This window comes from Myotis davidii, unplaced genomic scaffold, assembly GCF_000327345.1.
Source record: "Myotis davidii unplaced genomic scaffold, ASM32734v1 scaffold329, whole genome shotgun sequence".
NCBI classification, from domain to species: domain Eukaryota; kingdom Metazoa; phylum Chordata; class Mammalia; order Chiroptera; family Vespertilionidae; genus Myotis; species Myotis davidii.
The window spans coordinates 1,206,834-1,212,706 of NW_006300374.1; the positions used below are offsets into that span (position 1 = coordinate 1,206,834).

At 49.0% G+C, this 5,873-nt stretch overlaps 1 protein-coding gene across 3 annotated transcripts in view; it reads left to right on the plus strand.

Moving 5' to 3' along the window:
* DENND2A (DENN/MADD domain containing 2A) overlaps positions 1-5,873 on the plus strand; it is a 105,890-nt gene that overhangs the window by 439 nt on the left and 99,578 nt on the right. The gene's annotated exons all lie outside the window — the stretch shown is intronic.

The following is a 5,873-nucleotide window of genomic DNA, read 5'->3' on the forward strand; positions in this document are numbered from 1 at the left end:
GCCCGCGTTTTCCGGGAGCGCCCCGCCCGCCGGCGCTGGCACGGCCCCTTAAAGCGGACGCGGTACGGACACCGCTGAGGCACACCTTGCCCTCGGGTCTTGAGTCCCAGGTATAGCACCAAACGCAAACGCGCGCACCACGCTCCCCCTTTCCACTGACATCTTTGTAGCTCTCCCTACCAAGCGTGGGAACCCTGAAGTAGGCCATGAATTGCAAGCCGGTTGTCAACACAGGTAGGGTTTTCAGTGGGGGAAGGGGCGGGGCAGGCTGCATCAATTTGGGCAATGTGTTTGGACCTTGGGGAATGGCTTCCGAAAGGCCATGTTCAGTCATTCAACTAATACTATTGAGCCCCATAATTATTTCTTAAGCTGAATCTAAGGTTTACCAAGGCTCAGTAATATGTATTGAGATCGATATCCTGCTGGGCTGGGGAGTGGAGACACACCTCCTGCCCTTACACAAGGACTTATGAGGGACACCACACAGGGGAACAAAGTGTGGCAAGAGCCCTGAAAGAATGGGGAGAGCCAATAGGAAGTGGCTACTTTGGAGAGGAAGGGAGTTGGGAGGGTGTTCAGACACAAAGGAAGATGCCCTAAAGCCCCAAAAGAGGAAGGAGTTAGGGTGTGTGTGTGTGTGTGTGTGTGTGTGTGTGTGTGTGTGTTGGCAAGGGAAGGGGAGTTGTTTGTTTTAACCTTGAAGAACCAAAGGGAGGTCAGATGGTTGAGAGCAAGGGGGAGAGAAACAGAGTTTGGAAATAAGCCAACACAACCAGGCAGGCCAGAGGTCCTCTGCTCTGTGTGGGTTATGAGGCTGCCTGCCCTGGATACCACAACCACATACAATTCTTTATCTGCAAGTCTGCCCAGGGTCATCTGTGGGCCTCACACATGGAAGGAGCCCCGGGAGAGAAAAAGAGACACAGCCCATGCCCAAGTGTGGTTTCCCCTGCTGGGAGTGGGACTGCAACTCTGTAGCCCCAAGGGGTGCCCCAAAATGTAGGGACTCGGGCTGCTGATACAGACAGGAATGAGAAGTGGCTTTTGGCTACTCCTGTGTTGTTAATAATCCATCTCCCATTTCCACCAACTGATTTATTTACCCACTCCATTCCAAAGGTGCGTGGGATATGCTTGTATACCTCTGATTCACCAAAGGGCTTATTGAGGACTAGATTTGAAACCAGAGGCCCTGGGTTCTAGCCTGCTAATTAGGAGGTAACGGTGTGACCCCGGGCAAGTCTCTGGGCCTCTGTTTCTCCTTAAGCTAATGGGGGAAGTGAGTCTGACTAAAGCTGTACAAATCCTCTAGATTTACATTTATGATTCTGATAATTAACATATTCAACAGTAGTTAAGAGCAAAATTTTGGAACTAAATAAACCTGGTTTTAGTCTCCCTCTGTGTGATCTGTACCTTACCTTACCTCTGGGGGACAAGTTACCTTACCTCTCCGAGCCTCTAACCACAAACTATGCTATGTTTTGCACCCTGCGTCAATAAATGTTAGCCTATGTTATTTGTGTTATCTAGATGAATAAAAGTAGTTTTGTTTCTCTTCCTACTTCAGATGACAGACATATTTTCACAAATTTGGAGGATACATTGTGGAAGGTCAGACTTAAAATAAGGGCATCCTGGGGGTGAGAGTGGGATGGAGGGGATCACTAAGGGGAAAGGGGGGGGGACATCTGTAATATTTTCAACAATGAGGGTACGTTTAAAAAGATAAAATCAGAGAATCCTAGAAATTCACCTGAAGCAGTGGCTCTCCACTTTAGCATCCACAAGAATAACCCTGACAGCTGTCACATACCCAGTATCTGATTCTCTAAGTCTGGAGTGGGGCCCGGAATTTGCATTTCTAACAATTTCCTACATGCTTCTGCTGCTCCTGGTCCTAAGAACAAAGTTTGAGAACCATTGACCTGGTGGTGGTGGAGGTAGTGTTGGTGATGGTAGTGATGGTGGTGATGATAACTGTGGTGGTGAAGGTGCAGCACCTCAGAAAGTTGTAGTGACCCAAGTAGGTGAAATTGAAGGATTCCTGGGGCCCATGTGAATGTCCATTAGGAGAATGATGTCATGCACATTAACAAATAGTCATATCAAATATGAACTCTAAATCAAGATTTGTAAGGGCAGTCTTTAAAAATCTCTGTTGATTTGCAGTCAAGCAGCTTCTCACCTGGTAACTTTATGAAATCTGTTTCCGGATTAGCAACCAGAAGAATGCAGTTAGAATGATTAATAAATTAAGAGACTGAATATCCAGTCACTGGCCAGACCATATATGACAATAGAACTCTGACCCACAGTCTCAGCAGAAATGGCCCAGAATAGTCAGGACTTGGTGGATGGCTGCCAGCTTCTCTAATGTTCACCCCCACTTCCAACTCAGGACCCAGCCATAGAAAGCCAGATGTCCTCTCCAAATCAATCACACACTACCACCGGCCTCCAGCTTCCTTCCCTGTGCCACTAACCTGCAATTAGGCACCTCGGAAGCCCAATAAACCTTTCCCCCTAGCATTTGAGTCTTTACTTGTACTTGAGTCTCTGCCAAACACGAGTGACTTGCTATAGAAAGATCTGAATAAATAGCCTCTGTTTGTTCTCATTTGGGTGATCTTCCTTTCCTCCATAAAAATCTCCACAGTAAAAGTCAGCTAATTATTGTTAATAGTTTCCTTTCTATTAACTGTTCCTGCTGGTGTTGTTAACTCTAGTACCACTGGGTGGCGCCATTCACTTGTGACTTGCAGCCAAAGCTTCCTCTGGGTCCCCAGACCTGGCTGAGAAGAAATGGATGGGCAGGGAAAGATGCAAAGGCCCACCTGGCTGTGCTTTTATCTGGTCAGTGATCCAAATGATGGTGATTTTAGCATCTAACCATGCAACAACATTACATAGTAGGTGCCATGCAGGGCAAGTATTTGTTCAGGACCTGGGGGAAGGAGGTGGGGGTAGGAAATTGGCTGCCTCTGGGATTCTGTCTGTCTGCACTTTTGACATTTAAGGCAGGATAATTCTTTGTTGTGTTTGAAGGGTGTGGACAAGGGAAGGGAAACTGTCCTGTACATTGTAGGATGTTTAGCAGCATCTCTGCTTCTACCTACTGGATGCCAGAACCGTGCACCCGCCCCCTTCCCAATTGTGACTTTAAATGTCTTCAAACATCGTCAAATGTCTCCCAGGGAGCAAGGTTGTCCCTAGTGAGAACCACAGGGCTCCTTGTTGAGGACAGCTCTTTGCTGAGGCCCTTTCAGCACCCCACTCCCACACTCACTTTCTTCATAACAGAATGTCAACCCTTGCATACGCTTGCCTCAGCCTCCCCCGTTTTGGCCCCCTTGAACAAGCTCTACACTAGTGTGTCTCCAGTGGGGACTTGAGCCACCTCCACCCAAAACACCTGGGATGCTTGTGATACTGCAGACTCCTGGGCTGCCCTGCATTAGGATCCTATGGGGAAGATTTGATTCCCCAACCCCGAATAAGCCAAGGGGATTATCAGGCAAATACAAGGTTTGAGAAGCATGGACCCCACTTCAGTTCACCTGGTCTGCAATTAGCTCCTAATTTTATGCCTGGACCTGGACATAAAAATTCTGGCCCTGGGGCATGCACATACACAGAAAATACCAGAATCAATACCTGGAAAGGCACTAAGGGAAGAGGCTGTCGCAGGCATGCCTGCCTCTTTCCGGTTTGCTGCCATGATTTTCACATCCCTTCCTCATGTAGACCTACGGCTACCTTCTTCCTTTCCCCTTTTGTCTCTTTAGTTGAATTGTCTCCATTACTTCTCATGAGAATTTCTCATCCTCTGGTTCCCACCTCTGGTTTTCTAGATGAGTTGTTCTAGCACTACCCAGGTTCAGGAGCTGCTCCTGCACTAATGCATGTGGCCCAGCAGGTCCCCTGCCTCCTACCTGAGGGGCGTGCCTTGCCAGGAGGTGAAGCCCCATCTCGCTCTGCTCTGCCCCACCATGCGGTGGCAGCTCCGCTAGTCCTGGTCCTTTCATACCTCTGCTCTAAAGCTAGACAGTGATCACAGCCAAAGACAGGCCCTTGAAAGCTGGAGGAGAATGAAGGAGCCCCGGGACCCGCTCCTTTCCCCCTGGGTGGCTTGAGCTTCTCCCTCCCCTTCTATCCCACAGCTCCTGGATGACATTTGATTGGGGCCAAGAACAAACCAAGGTTGGGTTTGAGGTTTGTGTGGGATGCTTGGCTTGGTTTTGTTTCCTCAGAGGGAGCCAGCCAGGGTTGTGTGGGATGGGAAGGAACTCACGTCCAGCCTCTCTCGGAGGCAAGAACGGGCCAAGGATGTCATATTGTCAATATGACAATAGAGGGAAGGAGTAGGATGCCCATGAAAGACAAGGGGAGCTCTGCAGTTTGTCCAGATGGCTCCACAGGCTCAGATCCACCATCAGTCAGAGGGATGAGGAGGGATGAGGGCATGTCAGGGTGACTTTTCTCTGCTGAAATGAGTTCCCTCCTTGCTCTATCTCATCCAACTGTCAAGGGCCTAAGCACAGATAAATGATTTCGCGCCCCATGCCAGCTTTCTAGATAAAATCATCATCATAAAATAACCCAATCTGTCATCCATCATCTACTGTGTGTATGCCTTTCAACTACGTACTGGCAGGCACGTGGCAATGAGATAGAAGCAGGCTGCTAGCAAGGGGCCAAGAAGGAATGGAAAACAGTGACCTAAGCTGGGGTACCTGGTCGCTAGGGAAGAGGGTCAGATATGCCTGAAGAACTGCACTGTCTGCACCTTCCAGAGGGGGCAGCAAAACCAGGACCAGGATTGAATGCTGATCCAGAAATCTCTCGAGCCAGGGGGGGTGGGTGGCCCTGGGCAGAGCCATTGCGCTAAGGCAACCTGGTGTAACAAAAGAACCTGGCTTCAGCTAAACCGGTTTGGCTCAGTGGATAGAGCGTCGACCTGTGGACTGAGAGGTCCCGGGTTCGATTCCGGTCAAGGGCATGTACCTTGGTTGCGGGCACATCCCCAGTGGGAGTGTGCAGGAGGCAGCTGATCGATGTTTCTCTCTCATCGATGTTTCTAGCTCTCTATCCCTCTCCCTTCCTCTCTGTAAAAAATCAATAAAATATATTTTAAAAAAGAAAAAAGAACCTGGCTTCAGCCAGACTGGCCTGAGTCCGTGTGACCTCAAATAAGTACATAACCTCTTGGAACTTGGGTTTTCCACCCATAAAATGGTAGGGATAATATTTCATTGCTCAGATGTGTGTGGGGGATTACACGACATGACATATGTAAAGTCCTGGAACCAAAAGGCCCTGGACCTAAAAGGGGTGGCAGAGCAGGGAAGCTCAATTCTAATAGAGAAGAAAAACTCTGCTCCCGCCTCAAACCCTGAGGACTCTGTGCTTCTGGAAAGAAATGAGATTAAGCAGAAGCTAGCAGAGAGCGCCCCTAGGGGCCAGGCCTGGGACAACACCCTCTACTTGATCTACTTTATTATTATTTTTTTAATATATTTTGATTTCAGAGAGGAAGGGAGAAGGAGAGAGAGAATCATTGATCGGCTGCCTCCTACAGGGCCCCTGGTGGGGATCGAGCCCGCAACTTGGGCATGTGCCCTTGACTAGAATTGAACCCGGGACCCTTCAGTTCCCAGGCCGAGGCTCTATCCACTGAGCCAAACCAGCTAGCGCTACTTGATCTACTTTAGATCAAGTAGAAGGAGGTCCTAACCATTACATATTTACACCTTATAGATGAAGAAACTGAGGGGTAGAGGTGAAGCAACCTGCTCTAAAACCGGATTTGGCCTTCTGACCCTGAGCCCATGCTCCTCAGCAGGACACTGAAGGAAGAGGAGGGGCGG